General features: G+C 36.3%; 1 protein-coding gene across 1 annotated transcript in view; it reads left to right on the forward strand.

The window, feature by feature from the left end:
- The window catches only part of LOC150102221 (uncharacterized), a 69561-nt gene that overhangs the window by 41181 nt on the left and 1691 nt on the right, over positions 1-26689 (forward strand). The window lies entirely within an intron of this gene.

Consider the following 26689-nt stretch of genomic DNA (forward strand, 5'->3'; position numbering starts at 1 on the left):
AATCACCTAACCCAGCTATCATACCTTCCCTTAAATTCATCCACACCAGATGCACTCACTACCCCCTAAAAGCAAACTATTCCACTCATTGACTGCTCTCTGGGAGAACAATCCTAGTTCTTTCTCCTTTCTTTAATGTGAACAAATTTAACTTCCATGGATGCTTCTTCCCCCCATGTTTTCTCCTCATCATCCATATAACAAAAAATTCATCATTTAAAATGCTATAACACCCATTCAGAAGTTTATAGGCATCTATCATATCATCCCTCTTTCTCCTGTTCACCAGAGTGTGCAATCCACATACTCGCAATCTGTCCTCATAATTTAAATCCCATAATCCGGATATAATCTTTGTAACTCTTCTTTGCACCCTTTCCACAGCTTCTTGATCCCCTTGAAACCCTGGAGACCAAATCTGCGCACAGTAATCCCAGTGTGGTCTTATCAAAGCCTTATAAAGAGACAAAATTCGTATAAGTCCATACACCTAACCTTAATTCCTCTCTCTTTGACGTGAATTGTTTGGATGACCTAAGTTCTTTTTAAGAATGTCTTAATGTGAATAAGTACAGTTATGAGTTTTGGCAAGAAGGTAGGTTGAAAATGGCTGACATTCGAAAACACTTGAATACAAAATTTCAATATTGGTGAATAGGAAATTTAATTTTAATAAGGCTCAGCATGTGGGATTAGTTAAAAACATTATAAAACGGGAGAAAGTAATCTGCGATTATAAAAGCTATTCTATACGGAGGTTATAAATTTCATGGTAAGCGTGTCGGATGGCTCTCTGGTATACGATTGACGTTTTTGTGAATCCCAACAAGGGAAGATTGGGAAACTGTCGCACATTAAACATCGATGAGTTGACGCTTAGAAATTCTAGAAACTGTTCCTAGGAGACTAAATATGGAACTTAAACTCCTAAAGGAGTCGGAAACCGCGTATAAGTCATTTTTCTACTGAGAAATCTCTCTTTACTTTACTTTTTCTTTAAGATCTAGTCTTCTCTGTACCTTTTCCCTTTCTTTTTTTCTTTTTATTCGTCTGCTGTAAGAGTTTATCCAGTCTCATTTCAGTTTTGTCCAATAAACTCGACCCAATCGTCAATAACATATTTCAGGTTAAACTCACACACGTCCCGAATTGTTTATTATCTTAATAACAATAAGAATCACACTTAGGATGCTCTTGTAAATATTAAAAATATTTAAAAAATAAATATAAAAAATTTATTTTTTTTCAGTAAATCTCGCAAAACAGTAAACAAAAATTCGCCATTGTCATTACAGATGGCGTTAAATTCTATCACAGCAGTAGAAAATGATTTCCTCGGTTCTGTCTAATTGACCAACTGGATCGGCATTTTCATTGGATGTCATTTGGGATTACGGGCGAAACAAATGAAGCTATGAAATCCGTGAATTTGGCTCTTAACTGCATGTTTTCTTCTGCCTGTTTTGGGGTTACAAAATCTCTGGTTTCCCTGGAGGAGGAACCCTGCCACTATAATATGACACCGGCTAACTCAGTTGTCTTTAAGTGAGATTCGAACCCAGTTTTTCTTTCCAGCCTTATGGACATCGTCAATTCTCTATACATACCGTCTGAGCAATGGAGACGTTCACAATGAATTCTACTATGTACTTGACATTTAAGAAAACGAATTAGTCTATTCTGAATGATTTCTGTTTTTTTTTTATTTTTTTTTTTTTTGTATTTAATTCATACAAGGCATGTAGATAATTTCCTCGTTTTTGTTGCTAATTTAAATGAAAATTCAAAATATTATATTGTTCTGCTTTTTCGAGAAAAGAAACCAGCAATCGATCAAATAATAAAATGAAAAGAATAGTTAAAAATAAACCTACTGAAATGTATTACCGTGATTGTTTTCAATACACGTTGTTTGCTTAAAATTTTAATTGTTACTAGACAATCGTCAGTTTTGCAGTTCACAACAAACAACTAATTGCTTGCGTTCAGCCAAAAATATTCCTATTTCCAACCTTATTACATAGCTTGTCATAAAAACAGGCTTCTAGTAAAAACATGCAATCCGCATTACATTACTTTTATATTATTATTATCGCAGATCTCCAGAGAGTCAAGGACTCCTCAGGGGATGCTATTCGTTGCCCACACCAGCTATCATACCTTCTCTTAAATTTATTCACAGTAGATGCACTCACTATTCCACTCATTCACTGCTCTCTGGGAGAAAAACCCTAGCTTTTACCCCTTTCTTGACTGCGAACAAACTTAACTTCCATGGATACCTCCGTGTTCTTTCCCCAACCTTCCATATAACGAAAAATTCCATCATTTGAAATGCTATAACACCCATTCAAAAGTTTATAGACCTCCATCATATCGCCCCTCTTTCTCCTGTAAACAAGAGTCTGCAATCCACGCAATCTGTCTTCATCATCTAAATCCCATAATCCGGATATAATCTTTGTAACTCTTCTTTGCATTCTTTCCACAGCTTCTTTATCCCTTTTGGAACCCGGGAGACCAAATCTACGCACAGTAATCCAGGTGTGGTCTTATCAAAGCCTTATAAAGAGGCAAAATTACTTCCTTACATGTCAAGGTTCGTTTCGACATAGCAGTTATCCTCTGAGTTGTATTTGCAACGTTTGCTACATGACCTTTTGAACTTCAAGATCTCTAACCTCACCAGTTTCTTGTAGTATAACTCTCCCTAATATAATATGCCGTTAGAAATCTCACCCTAAATGCATAACTTTACACTTACATTAAACTGAAAGCTATTTTCGTTTGCCCAGATTTCCAGTCTATTCAAATCATTTTGTAATTTCTGAATATCAGTAGCATCCCTGATTGCCCTGCCTATCTTCGAATCATCGGCAAACAATTGCGCATCTGACGTTAGCCCCTGCCTGATGTCATCAATGTATAGATTGAACAATAATAGTCCAAGGACTGAACTCTGAAGTACACCACTGGTTACCTTAAATCTAGAAGATTCACACCCACTGTATACCACTTTTTGATATCTGTCTGTCAACCATCCTCTGATCAAAGTCAAGAATTTATATTCCAATCCCATATTCTCGAGTTTATACAACAGCCTATCGTGTAGTATCCTATCAAATGCCTTAGAAAAATCCAACATTATCATAGTGTATCCATTCCCTTTATCCAACTCCGCAACATTGTTATAAAATAAGCAAATTGCTAAAACATGACCTTCCTTTAGTAATCCCATGCTGTTCCCTGCATAGTATAGAATGCTTGTCTACCCATTTCTGTATGCGAGTTCTTATCAACTTCTCTAGAATCTCACCACCACCACCACACCAGAGACTGATAGGTCGGTAGTTACACACACATCCGTATTTGCACTGCCCTTATGCAATGGAACTATCATGCATTCCTGAGCTGAGACTCAAGTTATACAAACAAGTAAAAGGGCTAGCCAATTCAGTCGAACATTTCTTTAGCAAAGGGGCTGATATTCCATCTGTTCCTATTGACAAATTCTTATCCAGGTTATGCAAAAGCTCTTCAACCTCATTTTCATGAACCTCTAACTCTTCATCCAACGTAACAGTAGCACCATGCTACATACACCTGGTTGATATATCTTAGCAAAGTGAGCACTCATTAACTGAACAATCTCCTTAGCTTCCGACACTCGTTTACAATCTGCATTCAATCAAGTTATTCTTCCACATTCATTCTTTCTTTTGCTTGCGACATAACAATAAAATTCTTTAGGATTGCCTTTAGCTTGCATGGCCAATTTCTTTTCATAGCTTTTCTCACAATACTCATTGGCCTGAGTTTTATATATTTCGTAACTCTTCTCACTCTTATTCTCACGATATTCTTTCCACATCGTCTTCTTTTGTGGATCTCTTGCTTCATAAGGCTGCACATCCATTTCACGCCCAACCTATTTATTCTTCGAACAGCAGGGATACATTGAGATATCACCTCATTCAAGTACTTTTTCAAAGATTCCCATTTTTCATAATTTCCACCTTTTGTAGCTCAGCATGTAAACCTGCCCTGATTTGAACATCCCAGTACACATATTGTCCAATCAGTTTATTTAGTTCAAGTTCATCCTGCTAGCAGAAATTTAACAATATTTTATTCAAATATTTAATTTTATTTGAAAATCTGTTTAGATTCTGTCATAGTCTTATTTCGATGAGATGTTCAATATGACTTACTTTTCACTAATTCTAATTTTAGTGTTCGCTTGCGAGTGATGTTGCTGCCCTGTGAAATGGAAGAAGACGCGTTCCCTAATTTATTATTATTATTTTTTTTTTTTTAATGTGGATCAAATATAACAAAATATTAACAAAATATAACAAATATAAGAAACTATCTCCCCAGGACTCATCGCGGGAAGCTTCCCATTTCACAAATCCATTAGCTAATATAATTCTGCGTGTTAATTATGTGTGTTCTTCGGCTGGTTTGCCTATTTTGCATAAGAAAACTTTAAAGATCTGATGGAATAGCAAAGCTTACTGAGTAATGGAGCTACCCATCTTACCAACCGAAAGAAAATTTACAGTTAATTTAAAAATTAGGTTGTATTAAGGGTAGTTAAAAAAAAAATTAATGTCGCTGGTCCTGTGCATGCTTCAACGTTCGTATCTAAATTCAAGTAAATGGGTTTCATTCTCAATGCCTTTCTCATAGAGTACGTTTGACATCATCAGTACAGATCTAAATATCTTATCATCCCTATTTATTGAAACTACACTATCAGGTGCGTTCTTTTTAATTACTTGTGATATAATCTACTTATATTATAAAGTTGCCATCGGTCGGTATACACGTAAGATTATTTTTTAAAAAAAATCAATTTTGAACAGTGTGATAGTCCTTCAACTGCACGTATTACATTTACTGGTTATACTTTTCTTTCTTGTGTATACACGTGGTTTCTCACTTTTTTGCTTACAATGATATTTTTCCCTTGTCTTCAATATGAATCACCGGGTATCTTTTTTTCCTTGATATTTTCTTTCAGTTTCTCGCCTATTCTGTCATTTATTTCAATACCTGATGAAGATTTGTTTTCTATACGAAGACTCGGTCTCATATCCTGCTATTGGCTGGTTTTGACAGAATTAATTTCTTGAGAATGATTGCCCCAGACTTTTTCTATGGCTACAGACGTTCGTAAAGGACTTGACGACAGGTGAGTGCAACAAGTCGATAACGACTTGGCCGTACAATGAAACTGCGATAGAGAAGTAGATACATGTTTGTCTTGTCACAGCGCAATAGCTCATACACCTTCGAGCAACGAGGACCTCAAATAACGCATTCCAACCAGTCAGTCATTCTGATATTGGCAATCAATATTCACGCAGAAACCTCCCTGTTGAGCAGCAGGTGACCTACGACATAAAAGGCTTGACGTGACACCTGCAGACGATGATAATTACTTACCAACCCTCCCTACCAAATAGGACACTTTTATCCAACCACCGACCGTATTGGCAATCAATAGCGATATTTTTCTAAACGAACTTACCGTTATAGAGTTCAGCCAGGTGCGGGTCAACCTACAGCACCCTAAGGTTAAAAAGTGTGTAAGCACCGAATAAAACAGAAGGGAAATATCATTTATTAAAAGTAAATCAATGCCAATGCACGAGGTATGTTTTTCACTTCGACTGTCAGTCATCTGTTTTACAACTGTTTAGTTTTTAAGTCCAAAAATTATATTTCTAAACGAAAATAATTGCAACAGTAGATAAAAACATGTGATGTTGTTTCCATTGTTGTTTACTTCATTAGCATAGTTCTTCAATAATAACTGCATTTTTCTCAACTGGAGAATATCTGCGTTAAGCTATCGTAGCAAAATTGCAATTCTTCTTATCTGTACCAGCATGAATGAACGTGTAAAAATTCGTCTTAAAGGATAGCCTTCTTACATGACCTCATACTTTAAAGCCAACCTACCTATAAATGTCCATATAATCCCTTTTCGGACTCTGAAATAACGTACGCTAAAGAATGGTTATGTATATGTTGGGGAATAAAAGAGGGGACAGCTGTTAATGACAACTGCTGAAGGGCGTGATAGCTTATTTCTCGGATTGCCATTAATCTAGCTCAGTCACCTGCCAGTATGTGACGGCTCTATAAGAAACGTGATAGCTGGTGAAGCAAAATATTTGACCTTCATGCGAATAGGTGCATTTATTATACCTCGGTTTAATGTAGTCGGGTAGGTGGCTCAATCTGTAATATCTCGAAGTTCGGAACTTAGGCCTAACGTCGAGTTGACCTCCGCTGACTTTTGAATTTCCTCGCAAACACGCCACCTTTTCTTCCCCTCCCCCACTCTGGGTTCACTGATGTCCCTTTTAAAACATCGCTGACTTTAAGAGCAAAGGTTTACTCGTATAACCGACTTGGAAATCTCCGAGTTTTTAAGGTTAAGACAATTGACACCTGCGGATTTTTAACTTTCTTGACAGCTCTCCGTAATCTAAATTTTCGTTTTCACCGCCTAATCCACTCTTCTAATCCTCCCACGTGTGTCTGTCATGTGATTATGAAGTCCTCAACTACATCGGGTTTATCTGGCAGATATCCAGTTTGCCTTTTGCTAAATCAACGTATCTGTTAGCACAACAGATGGAGTTTTTTTTTTTTTTTTTTTTTTGTTTCGTCTGTGATAATACCTTCAAACACCCCCGTAAGATTTATTCATAAGATCAAATTGCAACTACAGACCAGTATTACTATGTAAGGAAAGATAATGATTGACTCGAGTTACAGTGTTGCTCTGTGTAAGGTTATACGCCAAAAATGGGGGGGGGGGGGCAGAGAGAGAGAGAGATTTGGGGAATTACCAACAAATTGGATCTATTAAGTAATTTTTATATCTTAAAATTTTAAATATAATTTTTTTTTTAAAGAAATCGACATTTATACTGCAATAAAGAATTGTTTCCTTAGCCAATAATTGCTTTAATTTTCCAAATGTCATCATCGAGAATCAGATAGACATCCGGATTATTTTGTTGGGATACGAAAATTAGAAGACATTATGGTTGAGAAAGCCAACATAAAATTATCTCTTACTGTTAGCAATTTATTATTTTTTTTTATTCTATTTTGCAAAATTCAGTACGCAGTCATCCCACTTGTAGGCTCCCTTCCAGCACTGCAATTTGTTGGAACAAATCTGCACAGAATCAGTGGCAGATTGCGCACTAGGTGCTCGCGCCTAGGGCCTCGTCGTCTCGAGGGGGCGGGGGGGGGGGGAGTGGAGGCTCAAAAATTACATCGCAAAAATATAATATGCATCTAAAAATATAAAATTATAGAAGATATAAAAACTTGCGTTAAGAATCAAATAGTTACAAAGACGATATTGACACCGAATATTTTGAAGAGGAGGTTTTCAGTTTATAAAATTTATCAAAGAAGGTATATCGTGTCCTCTTCAAATGTATGAAACAATAATAGATGGTTTGCAAAGGGCATTTCGTAACGCAGAGACAATCTTAAAATTTTTTTTGGCTTTACCAATAAGCAATGCTTAGTGGCGAATGTTTTTTTTTTTCGGTCTTAAAAATAATTAAAAGATTATTTAAGAAATAGCTTAGGGTAGACTCATTTAAATGATTTATCTATTATGTTCATAGAAAATGATAGAGTTAATATGTTAAATTATAACATTATCGATCAATTTGCAGATTTAAAAGCACGAAAGGTAACATTTTAAATTGTAATACTAACTTGACAAATTAAATAATTATAAATAAAGAAAAAACTTATTATTTACGGATTTTATTGTCATTTTAATATAAAAAAAACACTTTTAAATAAAGGGCTTTATAACAAAATGTGCTTAGGGCCACAAAGGAACATAATCCGCTACTACATAGAATGTATTTGCATGTACATCCTTTTGCATTTTTAGGACAGTCCTTATAGTCCTTATAAGGACTGTCTTAAAGGGGCGAAGCAAGACTGCTTTTCATCTTCCCCGTTATCTGTAGAGGACAGTGTACGGATAAGGTGTTATTGAGCTATTAAAGCTCTGATCATGACAAGAAGGTAACAGCAATAACCGAGCCTTAGAACTTCATTGGCTACAGCATTGCCATCCATTACCCTCCAAGGGTAATGCATCTCACGGTCGATCCGTCTCCAACCTCATAATCTACCTTCTTTTAGGACAGTCCTTCCCAAGGAAGGTTAAAACCTGTATTATATTAATATTATTATGGTATATGAGCTAAGGAGTGGATAATGTGACAACTGTGTTCTAGAAACGAAATGTTTTAGGCTTATTGTAGGTATTTTTCGGTCTCCAGTAAGCCTAAATTAATTTAGGCTTACTGGAGACCGATAAACTATTCCACCGTATTAATGTACCACAATTTTATAATTTTTCGTAATTGTAAAACGGAATAATAGTCTTACATTTCTCTTTTATACTATCATCATATCATCTTTCATACTATCATAGTTATTTTAAAGCCTTCTGTTTGCTAAATCTATAATTATTAAAACGTTTAGTGCTCAAGAAGTAATTCTTAGGCTTTGGTTACAAGAAAGTAATATGGTTTCTTACATCTGCTTAAAACTTATTTTGAAGGAAGGAGATGAAGTGAGTTTCACCATAAAATAAACTTTGGTCAGTGCTTATAATTAGCACACACTGAATCCATAGGAGTTGGTATATTAAAAACGTGTGTTAAGGCTTACGTGCTGGATTATGTTTGTAGTTACGTTTAATAGAATGACTACAGCACAAAAAAAAAATAATTAAACAAGAGTTTAATGATTGCGTTATGTTGTCACACAGACCTCTTCTGAGATAGGATCCACTATTAAATTTGTAATAACACATGCAAAAACACACAAACAGTAAGTGGAAGAATTTAGACAAGAAGCCTAAAATCTCATGAGGGACATCCTCTATGGATGCTAGCGGTTAACTATTGCTGTTGGGTGGGAGGTCTAAGAATTAATGTTTCCAAAATCTTGAAGTTTAAGGCAACCCTATTTCTTTATATTCCGTCATCCATCCATTATTGTCCGTCTTTAAACGGATTGAGTCCCTTCAGCCGGCTTGTAATTTCTCTCGCATCTCTGTAATTTCTTTTGTTGCATCCCTCTAAGGGTAAGTATGCCTAGAGATATGTATGTTCACGGTTTGCCTGTTTACGGGATAAAAACCCGATTTTCCAGGAAGACCTTACCATCTATGTATGACACCGGCTAACTCGGTGTCAGATTTAGATTAGTTTTAATTCTACACAAAGTACCACGGCATATTCAGCTAGCCCATAGTTGTGGAATCGGATACATTTCTTCTGTTCTTCAAAACAAATATTAGCAGATCTCCGAGTTTCTCCATAATATCGCAATTTGCAAGAATAAGGAATCTTGTACACACCCCGAACAGAGAAACGGGGGGGGGGATGATATGATCCTTGTGGGAGCAGCCAGCTTAGGAAGTTTGAAAGCATGCAAAGATTGTTTCTTTAAAGGATCTGTCTATTTTTTAAAAGGTGTCCTAAATATAGGGAAAAGTAATAATGTAATCGGCATGTTGAGAGGGATTTTAAGTGATGGGGGGGGGCAACTATTTTGTTATTCTTTTTTTGGTGTCGTAGCTATTGAACACGGAAGTCTCACTAGAACAGAGATTAGGCTCTGTTGACAAGTTTTGACGATTCCGTTGTTGGAAGGGATGGGATGATGGTAAAATTTTGTGCATGTGCCGTCTGGTAGATAAAAAAACTGCTCCTTATAGAAATTGGCGGACGGACTAAAGTCTTGGCCGTACATTCCGTCTGTTTATAATATGGTGTCCCTCCAAGTGAAGTCACGGGTGTGGTATGAATAGCAAAACTAAACTCGGTGATGCTCTAACGTGTGGAACCTTTCTCTGGTCTCTTTCGACTAAAGGTGAGTTAGCCGGGCTCATACAGAGGTAGGGTTTTTTCACCCGGAAACTCGGATTTTTCGTCCCTCAGGACAGGCAAACCGGCCCATGAACACACACACACACACAGAGAGAGAGATTTACGGTCATAAATAGTGCTAAGGGATGGATGAGGAACGTGGGGAAGCCCATACCAATAAATAAGTGACGTTCTGGATAGGGAGGGGGGGGGTTGAACATTTTTAAGTAAAGTGTCCAGAAGTGGGATATCGTAAATAAAGGATGTCGAAACTTACCATGATGCCGTTATTATTAGGAAGTAATGACCTAATTATGAGGAATATCGAAAACCGTTGATTTTACTGTATGATTTTGATATTATCAATGCAAATAGAGAGAAAAAGAGAGAGAAATTATTGTGTTGGCGGCTTTGTGATATTAATTTGTTATTGCTACATTGACCACGAGTTTATCGGTAATTGTTGAATTTCTCTTAAAATATAACTTGCATTGCTGGTTTGGTTTAAAGTGATTGTTGACATTCATAGTTTTAGCTTTGAATGGCTCTTGGAGTTGTTACTTACAGCTTTGAGTTAATTTTGGCGATGTGACTTTTAGACACTAATATTTTATTACGTTGCTATCCTATCAGTGATTTTCTAGTGCTTAGGCCTTCTCTCTCTGCCAACCACGATTTTCACGTATATATCTTTTTTTTTTTTTTTTCGATGGTCCCTTATCGGATTCAAATTTGTTATCCAGACGCGTGCATTCTACCTTACACACTACATACTTGTTTCGTTTCTTTACATATATTATAAACTAAATATCGATCCTAAATCCATATTTTTGAACACAATGCAAGAAAGATGTTATTAAGATGGAATTGATCAATTGATAATATATTTCAACCCAAACTTTTATATAGGTCTTTATAGCATTCATTATTCCAAATCGTCTGGATACCTGTCCTTCTCTGCGCACCCTTACAGTCCCCTTTTTTACGACGTCATATGAAAAACACCCAATGTTTTTACTGATACATAATTTACAAAACTGAATAACACGCCTACAATGCTTCGAGGTATTGATGATAACAATCGAAACCGTTTACGACTATGGAATAAGTTTAAGCCATGAAAGTCATCAGCGATATCTGTCTATTGTTCGGTGCTCTGTTTGCAAGGGGGAAGCCTGGCTGTGTCATTACTTCTTTTGTTATTAAATAAAGGAAAAATAAATGAAGAATTCATAGGGTTAGTGTATCGCTTAGTATAGTAAGCACATACCCATTTATCCAATAGTCGATATACGACATAATGACTTTAGTTCTTGAAAAGGTGAAGTCAGGGGTACCTTAATAACTCTCCTTTTTCTAAGAGTCTTCAAAGAAACGTATTACAGTTAAAATTCATTGTCGATGCAAGCTTCAGTTGTGAATCCAGTTACGAGTCTATTCGCGCACATTTGCGTGTTTCTAGGAGCGGTCAATCACAATAAAAAAAAGGCTGTAGCTTGCATAGAAAGTGAAATATATTCTTTTGCGTTTATAAAAGCAGGCTTTGACTCGAATCGCAAAGCGTATTTGAGAAAGGATGCGATTGTGATAGATAATCTTCAATTCATGGGGATATAAATTCATTATTAAGGATACACGCACTTTTCTGCGAGTTTGTGTGCATTCTTTTCTTTATATACAGCTGTTATTTAGGTCTTTCTGTACCCTGTATTTTCAAGAGTCGTATTCTAGAGTTTAAAACGGTAATCGAGAAAGAAAAAAAAGCGCTACCATTTTGATCCAGTACTGCTAGTCACATTCATTCATTTTAGCCGGTAGATCTATCGGTAAAAGTTGCATAGGGGACAAAATAGCCAAAAAAAAAAAAAACATCCTCTGTCAATGATCAGATGTCCCCTAGACCCATCGCATCTTTAACAATGACACAACTCAACCAAATGGTAGGCGAAATAGGCTCCATAGATACGCCTGAATAACTTAAACCATATCATATGTTCATGAATTTCTATGTAACCAGCAGGATACCAAGGGGGATGATGGGTAGTTTCCGGAACCCTGGAAGGTCCTTTTCTTTGCACCACGTCAAAGTCTGGACAGATTCAACCGACCAAAATCTCATTGCCAGGTCTAATTGTTTCCACGTAGAAAAGCTGGAGAACTTCGGTCTCTGTGTGTGTGTGCGTGCGCGCGCGTGTTTCTTCCAGCAGAAAAGTATAAGGGCTGCCCTCTAATAGATGAAAAGGTCTTTGTAATGAAAAATAGGATGATACTTGTTAGAGAAGCTGATCTGTTTTTTTGTCGCTGGAAGCCCCCGATCCCACGTTGTTGCTTGCAAAGGATCATGGAAAGAGATTGAAGTACATAGAATACTTTCTGATGATGCGTGAAAAAAAAAAAAAATGGAGGTTAAATTTGAACTTAAAAGCATTTTTCGGAGAATTAAAATAGAATGAAGGGGGGAAATAGAATTTTTTTTTTTTTCGAAAATAAATATTTATGTATTTTGAAAAATATATCGAAAAAGAAATGTACGCTTTTTTTTTTTTTGAACAAATTTTGATATAAAATTTTTGAAAACTTTGGAAGATAAATTTTTATTTCGAAAATTTTGGAAGATAAATTTTGATAAAAAAATTTTTTGAAAAATTTCGACAACTTTTGGAAAAAAAATTTTAATCCTTGAAAGATAATTTAAAAGGAAATATTTTTGAAAATTATTCAGGAAAAAAAAATTTTTATTATGCTACTATGCTAGTGTAAGTATTATTAAATCATGTGTTTTTTCATTTTTTTGAGTACAAAATTAGTACAGACAAACAAATGACAACGCGGAAGCTATGAAGCAATTCTCACACTTTTGTATTCAAATTTATGTGGTGGTTGATGCAACTTGTGCCATCAAGACAGTTTCCTCACTGTTAATATATTCTAAACCCCCCTTTGTGTAGCATCACACATTCCTTTTTGTTCCTTAATAAACCTGTTGGATGATATTTCATCTGGAGTAAATTATACCAGACTTAACCCAGAGGGGGTAAGGGTGGTCATACAAAACATATTTCAAGCACGAAGATATATGTCGGCGATATATATTTTAAACACGCAAACAAGTCTGATGACATCTTCCTCCCCTTTCACATGTCGAAGCCACCCGAAGAACGATTGGACATTAAACATTTTTACGCGCTTAACTTGGCATCCGCTGGTCACCAGCGTATGTGATGGAAGAGTTATTGTAGTGGGGAAGAAATAAAATACATCTGTTGAAAAATTTAATTACCCTAATCTCTGATTGCAACAGTTCATCTCAGTGTCACCTTTACGGATATTGGAAGATGATAAATATACTTCTGTAATGTTTTTCGTTAATTAAGATGGAAGAAATTTTACCCGTCTGTTAGTTATGATGTTATCTCTATCTTTTTCTTTTGTGTTTTTCATCGTTCCATTTTTCTCTTTGTCTTATCGTAATATAAATATATTTTTTTAGCTACTATTACCATTTTGGCTCTGTTTTCACGTGAATGTCCTGCAATTCGGGGTACAAAGTAATCCTAGAGCCTCGTGCGTAATCTGGGAATAAATATATTCTCCTCTATATGCGTTTTTTGTTTTCTGCTATTGTTTTTTTGTTCATTTAAAATTAACATTCGCATTTAAAATTAACAAGCCAAGAATTAACATTGGACAGCGCGAGTCCATTGTTGAAGCTTAACTCATTGTTGAAATTTACATACACTTCAACCACTATTCCTGAGCTTTGAATGAAGTGTCATGGCCGACCATATCTTGTACAGCATGAGGGATCTCAAAAACGATGCATAGCAGGGATCTCAAAAAATTTGAGATCCCTGCTATGCATCGTTGATAGTCTGTAGCAGGGATCTCAAATTTTTTGACACTCGGACGGGATAGGTTCGTCAATTTGTTGAAGCTCAGGTCTCTAGGGTTTTTGTCACCTGCAGTAGCCCGAGAAAGTATTTCTTAGATAATATCCCTTAAAGGCAGCACAGAAAAAACACCCAATGGTGTTTTTTCTGTGCTTAAACTGGGTTTGTTTAAAATTAACAGTGAATTCTCGTGTGTATTGTTATTTTTATTCCAAATCAACAGCAACACGTTCTTATGTATAAGTAAATAAATACGATAATAGATGTATATATAATAATGGATAACGTTTCCAAGATCTCTGTATGCATTTTTCAGTTTAATCTCTTTTAGCGGTTTAGATTATGCCCAAGTAACTAACGCATTATGGCAAAGTTGCCTGTTTTGTGCTGAATTAGCTGAGATTATGGAAAGTTGTGATCGGAGTGGTTAGAACGATCGTAGTATTACAGACAGAGTAGTATTATTTTGATTACTGTACGTTAGTTGGCTTATAAGGCGATTTTGCGTATAACTTTAAAGTTATATTAAACTTATAGAATACTACGTATCAGAATTAAAGATGACGTAGAAGCAAAAATGAATGGAGATTATTAGAGTTCGAATCTGGGACGCCATTTTTTTTTTTTAATGCGCCTACAACATTATTAAAACGCACGTTAATCGTTGTATAACGATCCTGTATAATACAGTCTTATGAATAATAGCATTAGTAAACGTCACGGAGATTGCCCTTTAAGGATACTGGGGCTACTGCATAGCTATTCCGCTTTAGCTAATGAACAGATATAACAAAACAAAAAAACAAAAAAACACTAGCTTCCACAACTCTTAAGTGCATTCCCGAGACATTCTAATATTAATCCTTCTTTTTGATCATCCGCCTTGTCTGATGGCGAGAAAAAAAAAAAATAGAAAGAAAAGGGAAGACAATTTTCCAATACGCGGACGTGTCCAATAAACAGAATGACACGATAAAAAGAACGAAGTAGTCGAGACGTGTTTTTCTACTCCTTGCTACAACATATGATTTATGGACTTGTGGCGCCACCTACTTCCCAAGCTTCGGCATACACAACCCTTGACAGCCGCTTGCCAATGTGAATCAGTGTGTAATGACTTGTAACAAGTCGCTCCATCACTTAAAGCCATTAACGCAGGGTGATGCGGATCTCTCACCGGAAGTCTGCCTCGGTCATGTTCCTATTCATGAGAGGAGATGTTAATGGAAATGAATTATGGAATTCATAAAGCCTCGTAGCTTGTTATACAACGTAATAGCTTGTAGTCGTTAATTAGCGAGGTGGTGACACGAGGTGGCGTAGACGGCAGGTGTTTACTGGTGACGGGGATAATTCGTGGAACATCCCGGCAGGGGGGATGTTGAGAAGCGCAGCCTGTAGATTTCGCAGAGTTTTGCAGCGCGAGCCTCGATGAAGTAACCAACCACTATTTCATCCTTGCACTCATCACTCTGTCCGTTATTTCTCATTCGTTCCGATCGAGCGCTTCTTTATTCGTTCTTTCCTCTCACGGCAAATCTTTTAATCTTTATTTATACCACGAAACTCAGATTTTCGTTTCTTTTTCTTCCACGGTTACGAAATATTTCACTTTCGACGTCCTTGAAATTCATCACATTGTCGACGAGGATTCTCCGACCAACATATAAACTCATTTTGAAGGTTGATACTCCATCGTCCATGACGGTGGATAGTGCATGGACAAGTCGCCACAGTTCTGGTGACACGTAAAAGCTGGGTGGGGTCAGTGAAAAATATTTAAAGCTAAATCTATTGTGTACATGCCGAATGTCACTGTCGACACAATCAGCAACTACCAAAGTTCATTAGTTGAGGGAAATTTCTTGGTTTAAGGGGGTTTATTACGATTTTTATTTTTTTTATTTTATGATTTTCAATTCATAGAAACAAGCCATCGATGAGATCTATTTTATCATTTAAATTGTTGCGTTTGTAGGTTAGTAACGTCTCCCCCTCCCCCCACCTGCGGTATGTCATATTGTGAATATACAGCTGATAGAAAGAGAGAAGTTCCCAATTTCGTAGTTTTTGGTGATTAGCACGAAGAGTTAATTTGCACACATTTCTTTTTAAATTTAATGGTGGGTGATGTTAATGAGGTTACGAGTTGGAAAGTCTTACACAAATCTAATCAATCTTTCTATCAGGTATTTAAACCTGATAGAAAGATTGTGATTTGCATGACTGAATAAGACATACAAAATTCAGTCAAATTTTTTTTATAATGGTCATCCAAAGAGCATGCGCACTGCCTGAGAATTAATCAATTATTATTTTTTTTATTATTATTATTATACAGGCACCTTCATGGAGTCCAAAGACTCATCGTGAGAGATCCAGTCTATCCACACAATCCTTGAACTCGTTAACAGTCAAAGCACTCAACTGATTCTGGCAACCCATTCCACTCATTCACAACTCTCCGAGCAAAAAAAATCTAGTCCTCGTACCTTTATTCAACTTCCAAGGATGACCCCTTGTTCTGGTCCCCCTCTAGCCAAATGCTGAAACGTTCCTCCTGCATCTATCCTATAAAAACCTTGAAGCAACTTAAATGTTTCTATCACATCTCCTTTTTTTCTCCTATCAACCAACTTCTGCAGTCCACGCACCTTCAATTTATCCTCATAGGGAACAGCACCTCTAAATCCTCTCCGCTGCTTCATCCCCACGGGATCAGACTTAAGCACAGTAATCCAGATGTGGGCGTATCAACGCCTTATAAAAAAGAATAACAACTTCTTATTTCTATTGTTAGTGTGTTCTTCAATAGCCAAGTAAGCTTATAAGTTACCTTAGCAATATATCAGCTAAACTTTAACTCTCAGTCTACCACCACCCCTATACTCCAGCTTCATCTATTGAGTGTAGTACCGTGCCATCACTTTACATTTCTTCGCAGTAAACCAACACCCGTTTTCTTTTGCTCATACTCACAGCCTATTCAAATCTTCCTGCAAGCTCTCCACATCGCCTTGATTAACCATTACTCTACCCAATTTCACATCATCAGCAAACAACTGAATATTTGCTTTCCGGTTATTTCCTATATCATTTATGTACAAATTAAACAGCAATGGTTCCAGCACTAAACCTTGTGGCACACCACCAGTCACCTGTTTTCACCTGCCTCTCCATATACCACTTTTTGATATCTGTCCAGCAGCCACCCTCTTATCCACTTGACCAGTGTCATATCCATCCCCATTTGTTCTAATTTGCGTCACAGTGTTCCATGTGATCTTCTGTCAAATGCCCCAGCAAAATCATCGTGTAGCCATTTCCTTTATCCAACTCAGCTGTTACGCTATTCTACACAAAGCGATGTTGACCAATCACATTTTAATTTACCCATTTTGAATTCTTTTTTTTTACCAATTTTTCTAGTACTTTTTACCACCACGCCTGAGATACTGATTGGTCTATAATTTGCTACTACAGTCTTAGAAGAACCTTCCTTATGCAAAGGAATAATTTTGCCCTCTTTCCACTCCCTTGGAACTCTACCAGAGCTGAGACTTAAATTAAACAGCTTAGTCAAAGGCATTGCCAGTTCTCTTACACATTCTCTCAAAACCCTAGCTGATATCCAATCTAAACCCACAGCTGTATTTACATTGAGATTCTGCAATATCCTAAGAACCTCCAATTCATCCACCTCTGTTCTCGCATTAGTATCTACCACCCAGGTTAAAGCAATAATCTCACTAGGATGATATTTTCTTGCAAAGTGGTCACTTAGTAACTCAACTATTTTATCCGCTTCTGTCTCCTCGTGACCATCATCACTCATTAATGTTAATCTTCCATAGTTATTCTTCCTCTTACTTGCCACATAACAAAAGAACTCGTTTGGATTTCCTTTGGCCTACTCAACTAAATTGTTCTCATAATCTGATTTTACCCTCCTTGCCTGAGCTTTGTACTATTCACCTTTCTCTTTATGTATCCTCCACAGCATTTTCTTCTCCTGCAGCTCGTGCTTAATGATATTACTCATCCATCTAACTTCTACCTGACTAACTCTCATTTATCCTAGGTATACAATTTAATACTGCTTCCTCTAGATCAGTGCTTCCCAAACTTCTGGATGTCAGGGGCCCCCTTTGCAAAAATTAAAATATTTCACGCGAAAAAAAATCGTAATAGAGAGATATATTATTATAATATTTATTGTATTTATATTCAATACAAAACATACACAGCCAATATTGCAAAAATCAAATGCATGTATTACATTTTTGCCTCTTACCGTTTGGTTCTGAAGACGATGCAGGCTGTACTGGTAAAATATGAAATACTGTCCTCTTTTTTTTTTTTTTTTTTTTTTGAGTCTGTTTCTGCTTCTTCTGATTGCTCGCGGGATTTTTTTTTTTATCAGCCACTTATCCATCTCAGGGTTAAATTTTTTTAACGTAGAATAGATCAGCTAATATCACCACTTACCGATACTGGCACACCACAGACTGATAACATGAAATTAGTGAATATTACCTGAATAAGGGAATCCCTGGACCAGCAACATTTTTCTCTTTTGTGACTTTTCTCCCTTTACGGTAATTAAGCTTAACGCGAAACAGACAGCAAAGGCAGGTTATTAAAACGTGCATATGATTGGTGAGGTATTAACAAAAGATCGCGCAACCGAAAGATAAAAGCATAGCTGACAACTGAGTTGAAATGCTAACTCTCTTCAACCGAATTCCATGTGTGAAACTGCCATAACATTCATTATATATATATATATATATATATATATATATATATATATATATATATATATTACTTAGTTTTAACACTTTTACGAATTTTAACACGTTCAGTTGAATTTTATTGCTGCCTTGGGAAATCGAACTCACACACATCTAATTAATAACAATAGTTTTTAGTTAGATGCTGTGTTTGCCCATGCAACATATGGTTTTGTTTCAGTCTATATAGCATAGTTTCTGTATGAGGGGACATGTGATTCATTAATTAGTGTGTTTTTATCCCAGTTGTCTCTAATTGCACTATTTGTTGAGAAATATATTACACAGACTCCTCATACCTTATTCACTGGCATAATAAAAGTACTTATTTTTATTGCCTCTGCAGTATAGTGGCTGTCAGGGAGCGCGTGTTGTTTACTACTGCAAGCGAGTTACTATATCCCCACATGAACTTGTTTAAGCTTTTTTTCATGTGTGAAGTATATGCGAAACTTTTATTGGTAACAGAAAACTAGCTCGGATGACAGTGATAATATGAAACGAGTTTTGATATGTATATAAAGTCAATATCAACAGTCCCTGATTACGAACGCGAACGTGTGATGAAAGGGACAGGAAGATTTGGAGCTTCCCTGGAGAGCATTCGAAGTAAATACAATTAACCACTGCTTTGAAATGAAACATATGAATAAGCAATATTTAGTAATATTCATTAAGCGCCGAAATACGCAGGAAGCAAAGTTTGTGAACCAGCACCAATATGTGAATTTTTCCATTAAAATATAAAAAATAACAAAAAAGAAATAATAAATAATAAAAGTTAAATACGTTTCTTTTAAAATAAAAAATCTACTTCTTAAACCATTTTAAATTTGTTTTCATTATTTCACGGCCCCTCTCAACAAAACCTACGGCCCCCAAGGGGGCCGCGGCCCACAGTTTGGGAAGCGCTGCTCTAGATGATCCTTAACTATCGCCTACGCTCTACTAACATCTTTAACCTGCAATGTTTTATCCCATGGTACAGATTTCAGCTTATTCTCAAGCATGCCATAATCACCTGCCTTGTAGTTCCACCAATAGCCCTTCTTGACAGAATATTCCTCATGTTGTACAATTTCCCAAGTTAAGCCCGCATGGTCACGTTCACCAATTGGAGGCAATGTTGTTACCTTGGTTATGGATAGCTCTTCTTATCCTATGAACGGGTCTAAATACTCTCCAACCCCTAGTCCCCCTCCATCATATACTGGATCAAATAATTATCTCTCAGTAGGTGTATAAATTTCGTTTAAGTAGCAAACAAAGATATTTCAAAAATAATAGACGATGGTATTGTTGGGAAAATATCAGTTTGCTGGGATTAATAAATCTTACAAGAGTAATAATCCCATGACCTGCTCCATCGAAGCAGGTCATGGGATTATTACCAATTGGAGGCAATTGGTAATAATCCCATGACCATAATCAGTGCTCTCCAAGCCCTTAAACGGAAATCTAACCATGCGACGTGTACCATCCCATCCCATGCGCAGTTGGATTGAGGAGGAGGAGGAGGACCAGTTCGCTCTCGTGGACTCCTGGGACTAATACGTAATCATTTCTTCGTATTCTGGAAATAAATGTTGCTCAAATATGAACTGGTGATGTTATTTTGGGGTTATGGCCAGGTGTATCCCTGTATAACTGCGTGTGTTCATGTGGCCTGTTTGCTGTTTTGAGACAGAGAAAAATGAAAGTTTACTGGAGGGGGGGACTCTTCCACCTCCACAGGAGATCGGTTAATTCACCTTCATTTGAAAAGTCGTGATAAATACCTTTCTAGGATATCCTATATTACGTTTTGAAGACTCCCGATGGTCTAAAGTCTTTTCAAATATCTTTTATTGCTCCAGTTATTCGATGGTGCCAAATGCGATATGGCATCAGACAACCGATTGTTTCGGTGTATTAAGAAGATAGTTTGGCACTAAGGCTACCAAAAACAACTTTAAGTTATGGAAACAAACGTGATGTAATAAAGAAACTAGAGGTAGGCTGCTGACAGAAAATCAATATAATCATCGCAAGGAACGAACCGCCTTCCTCAACAATCGAAATTCATCGTTTTTTTCCAAAGCAATACCAGGAGAAGGAACTCCAGTATGTTTACTGATTATCTTTGTACATGTTTCTAATATTGTTTCACCAACATCCTTATTTAACAACAACGACATGTCTGTCGGCGTCTCGCTTTTAGATGCGTTTTAAAACGTAGAATAATCTACAGAGATAAATTATAGTATATGAACAATACATATATATAGTTGTAGATCCTATTTTCGTAAAATAGGATCTACAACTATGCACCAATAATTGTACGCCTGTTGATGACGTCATGACGACAATAACTTCAAACAAGCAACCCGGATTTCTCTGCATTCGCCCAAATAATTCATATGCTCATTGATTGTTGAATGTAATAATTAAAAGTTTGACGAAATCTGCAAAGTCAATTTTAGTGTCATTTTTCACACGCTTCTGGACCATTCAACAAGAAAATCCCCCCCCCTCCCTCCCCCAAAAAGGAGAATAGTTCTGTTCCTATGCTGGAAACTAAGGTATGTCTAAAAACATTTCTCATGTCATCACGTTTATAATATGTGGCTGAATGTATAAAATTTATGTTTTAATATTAAATCACAGTGTTTCTATACCAGGGCGCCTTTTAAGAATGTAGCCAAATTTGCTATATTCCATTGATTTGAATTTTAGAGGAGAAAACATGAAAATTTTTCACAAAGCGTCTATATATTACTGCTTTCGCAGTGATAAAGAGATAGTTGCATACTTGGTGGTTTTTTACACTTTATAGACAAGGGTCGTAAGTCTTCCTCTGAGTATAGCCGGCCGCAGGATACAGCTGCAGTTTCCCGAGACGAGAGGATCAATTTACAGGGCACTGTATGAAAATATGATCCATTATTCCAGTTCTGTTACAGAAGAGGTAATTTTCTGATAATTCAGAGTGTAATTCGTGTAGTATAGTAGGGGTTGGAAGGGCGTTGTGTCACATTCTCCATTGTATGTCGGCGTCAGGTTTAATTACTATTTCGGTAAGACAGATCCCACTTAATGGGTGTTTGTTGAGATGATTGTCGGATGATTTGAGTGCCACCGTCGTATGCAAGGTTTGCAAGAGATGTGTAGGCGTGCGGATTTCTGTTATTGGTTTTTGAAGGTCTGTTTCAGATGCGATATCTGGCATGACTATCTGAAGGCCCAAATTTGATGGTGTCCATCTGGTCAGCTTGGTTTCCCATATTCAAGGATTGCTATGGTTTGACGATAGCTCCATGTGAGGTTTGGGGATTAAATATTTGTTCTATGCCTCTCACAAGTTGCCAACGCCATTCAGGGAAGAGAAGCTGTTGGTTATTGGTAGGACCTTTCATCGCGTTATTGTGGAAGAGGGACTCCTTGAGTGTTGCAGGAAGTGAAGCTGCTTTCACTGTGTGATGTAGATCGAGTTTTTTTACTCTTCGAAGGGCATCTCTGTATAAGATGGTATGTTGTCATTGTACGGACAGTGGGCAGGAGGCTCCCTCTGGTAGCAGAAGAGAAGATGTATTCCGTGATCTGTTTATGCGGCTATTCATGAACATTGACTGTTTGTGAAAGTGTCACAGGGTCAAAAGGTTATGTTGTAGTCGACCGATTCTGAGCCTTGTCCTTCCATGTGAAGCGAAGGACACATTTCATATAGAAGTGCCAGTTGGATTTGTTCCATATAAAGCGATAGATATGTAATTGTATTTCCTAAATGAAGAGTTCTGGAAGAGCTACAATCTTTAATGTGTACACTCTGTCCAAAAAGAAACCGAACTTTTCGAAAATAGAAGGAACTAGTGGCGCCACCTGGTGTATCTTTTTTGTTGTCGAAAGCGGCAACCTTTATTAGTGTTGTGTCAACTGTTTATGACATTTGTTTCATTAGAAGCCGAGTTATAGTGCCAAGAGTGACAGTGTGTTTTGACAAACGGTCGGTCGTCACGATGTTCATGCCGTATGCGACGAATTCTCGCTATCAGTCGCTTCAAAAGCTCGAGATAAAACTCACCATTGAGTGTTTGGCCAGGTGGAACGAATTCTTTTTGGATAATGCCCTTGGAATCGTAGAAACAAATCAGCATTCTCTTTACTTTTGACTTCTCCAAGCGTCTTTTTTCGGATGCCCCTCTTCTGGTGGTCTCCACTCAGCACTCTGGCAGTTTGTTTCGGGTTTATACTCAAAACACCACGTTTGCTCACCAGTAACGATCGTTTCAAGGAATCAATTCGATACTTTTTTTGGTCGTCGTCAACTTGTGGCGAACAAATCTCGACAATTTACGATGGCCCAAGCTCTAGGTCAAAATGTTGTACACAGTTGACTTTGGAATCTCAATTCATCTTCAATCAATCTCACGGAGGATTTCGGGTTTTCTTTGATGAAATCACGTACTTTTTGGATGTTAACTTAGCTCAGTCTAGTTTTTGAACGGCCCGGCTTTTGGTCGTCCTCAAGCGTCTCACGACCACTTTGAAATCGCTTAAACCACTCGTAAACTTGAGTACGGGATGAGCATTCATCACCGTATGCTTTTTGAAGCATTTGATGCGTTTCGGTAAAACCTTTACCTAGTTTAACACAAAAGTCAATCGCAGTCTCTGTTTGAAACTCATTTTCCGACCGTTCGTCAAAACACACTGTCACTCTTGGCACTATAACTCGGCTTCTAATGAAACAGATGTAAACAGTTGAGGCGACATTAATGAAGGTTGCCGCTTTCGACAACAAAAAGATATAACAGGTGGCGCCACTAGTTGCTTCTATTTTAGAAAAGTTCGGTTTCTTTTTTGGACAGAGGGTGTATGTCAAAGGACATCGGCAGCTGTGATTAATTCCTATTCGTATAGGATGAAGGCCACTCCACAGAAAGCTAAATTTTGGACTGTCCAGATGTCATATGTAATAATAAAAATAATATATTTGTTAATTAAAAACATTTTGGAGGGATACCTGAGGAACTAAGGATAAAAAAAAAATCTGACATTGATTTTGACAAAAAGGTGCATTTTAAAAACGATTCCAAAGAAAAAAAAGAAAAGAAAGTTATTTAGAGGAAGCAGAATATATATTCATTTCATTACTCCGAAGTGTCTGTAATATTGGTCAGTTCCAGTTATTATTTTTCCTAACAGAGGTGTAGGCTAATAATAATGTTGTGATAAAACCTCACTTGTTTGATTAATTTAGAACGTAGAGGATATTCACGGAAATGAATCGAAGAAAAATAATAGAAATATCCTTAACTAAGAAACAAAATGTAGATTTTAAAAAAAAAAGTGGGTATTTTTTCTGTATTCTGTCTCTCCTACATCTTAAGGCAGTTTTCACATTTTCGTCTGGACTTAAAGTTGTTTTCTTATCCTAGAATTGAGTGAGTACATACTACGTGTATTCGCGATAGGAAAATTAATTACTTACTTAAAAGTTTGCAGACAGAGGGAGAAAGAGAGTACGTTGCACCATCCCTCGAATTTATTTATGAACTTACCGAGAATTAGTGTCAATTCCATGTTGTCGGTGAGCTGCCTACAGAGCAGCCAAACATCCCATCATTAGGCATAACCAATCGTTATCTACTCAGTTCCTCCCCCCCCCCCTTCTCATCTCGAACAGCAGTGCCATCTACATTAAACTGATTATGTTTTTTTTTTTAAACGTTATTTGAGAATACAAACAAGGCTTTCCATTACTACAAAACACAAATGAACCTATAAGCTCCAAATATCGAAACTCTTTTTTATAAAAGCCACAAAGATTTTACATTGTTTAATTATGTAGAATAATAAAGAAAATCTTCTTATCCCTAATCGCCTGTGATTTCCCTTGCATTAATAAAGTTACACGCAAATTACCGAAAAAAAAATATAATTCCATACATAAGGCCGTCCTCTTCTTGTGAGACTTAAAGCATGATTAGGTGATCATCTTATACTTTGATTCACTGCTTATGTCAACTTTGTTTTTTATGTAATCATAATACCTTGGATTAAGCTTACGTTCGTGTGTTTTTAAGATGAATTAAATGGAAGCAACGGGAATTTAAAATCTAACATTTTCCACTCAACCTTTTTCCAGAGTCAACGCTCCAAATTAATAGATATTTATATCATTTTATAAACGCTTATTTTAATTCAAACCCCACCTGGTGATCTTCTCGGTAATGTTTCCCAGTACGCAGTTGCATAATAACACTTCATAGCACTGCCACCTGGCGAATTTTCTCAGAAACATTTCACCTAAATAGTTACCCGGTAATAATTTGCATAACAGCTCCACCTGGCGAGCATTCCAATAAGCCTGTTTTGTTATTTTCTTTTTTTTTTGGATTTTCTTCCTAGAAATCTCAAACGCGTATTTGTCATTGGGATATTTCCATTTTGAATTAAGTCCCGACCTTACTTAGAAACAAGCACCAGACGACCTTCTCTGTGCTGGTGCTTTATTAGTCTGCCACTTTGCCAACATATTCTGCAAATATAAATATTGCGTGTAACTCTTCGTGGCTGTCCCCGTTTTGTTTGTTTATCTTCCCGAGTTGCATAGCAGAGCAGGTGATTTGAATACATTGTAATATATCTGTAGAGGATCTGGCTGTCGGAGACGGCTAGACCATTCTCTATATGTGTTTCATTTGCTACAAGGCACACGAAGGTCACAGTAAATAATCCCACACAAAAGGTGAAATACGAATTTATTGACTCCTCTTCCACCCCCTGTAAGAATGTTTCTCACTGGCTAGACGAGATTAGCACATCGGGGATCAGACTGTATTAAATAGGCTTAACTTAGAATATCTGGTATAGAAAAATTAGTGTTTACAGCTAAAAGTTAACAATATTTTTCTCTCCATCTAAATTAACGAACTTTTTATAAGCTTTCTCTTACAAAGAAAACAGAAATTTATACTCCGGTGGCTAAACTTTGCCAAGTGCTACATTAAACGTATTTTAATAATAAAAAAGGCATTATTTAAAATATTGTCTTAAAATCTTTAAGTACTTTTATTATCTGGTCTAAATAGTTAATTGCTGATGAAATTAACAATAAATGGAAGTAACAATAGATAAAATCAATTGACATTTTAACAGCAATTTTAACAGTAAAATTCCTACAGTTAATTAGAACATTGTTGTTTTAGTTAATGAAATTTAAAATAAATGAAAGTAACAATAGATAAAAACCAATTGAGATTTTAACAATTAATTCGACTATTGTTGTTTTAGTTGATGAAATTAACAATAAATGAAAGTAACAATAGATAAAAACCAATTGACATCTTAACAATTAATTCGACTATTGTTGTTTTAGTTGATGAAATTAACAATAAATGAAAGTAACAATAGATAAAAACCAATTGACATCTTAACAATTAATTCGACCATTGTTGTTTTAGTTGATGAAATTAACAATAAATGAAAGTAACAATAGATAAAAGCAATTGCCATTTTAACAGTTAATTTGACCATTGTTGCTTTAGTTGATGAAATTAACAATAAATGAAAGTAACAGTAGATAAAACCAATTGCCATTTTAACAGTTAATTTGACCATTGTTGCTTTAGTTGATGAAATTAACAATAAATGAAAGCAACAGTAGATAAAACCAATTGCCATTTTAACAGTTAATTTGACAATTGTTGCTTTAGTTGATGAAATTAACAATAAATGAAAGTAACAATAGATAAAAACCAATTGACATCTTAACAATTAATTCGACCATTGTTGTTTTAGTTGATGAAATTTAAAATAAATGAAAGTAACAATCGATTGACATTTTAACAGTGAATTCGATCATTGTTGTTTTAGATGAAATTAACATGAAAGTGACAACAGATAAAATTGGCTGGCATTTTAAAAATGAAAGTAAGAACGAATAAAATCGGTTGCTATGATACCAGTTAACAGTAAAGTAAATTTAAACAGTAACTATAACAGTAAAAGAAATTAGCAATGAAAGTAGCAATGGATAAAATCGGGTGTCATTTTAACGGTTAATTCTATTCCTTTTTTAGCT

The sequence above is a fragment of the Typopeltis vanoorti genome, chromosome 10 (assembly GCF_054136105.1).
Source record: "Typopeltis vanoorti isolate ZY-2024b chromosome 10, IOZ_Tvanoo_1.0, whole genome shotgun sequence".
Classification (NCBI taxonomy): domain Eukaryota; kingdom Metazoa; phylum Arthropoda; class Arachnida; order Uropygi; family Thelyphonidae; genus Typopeltis; species Typopeltis vanoorti.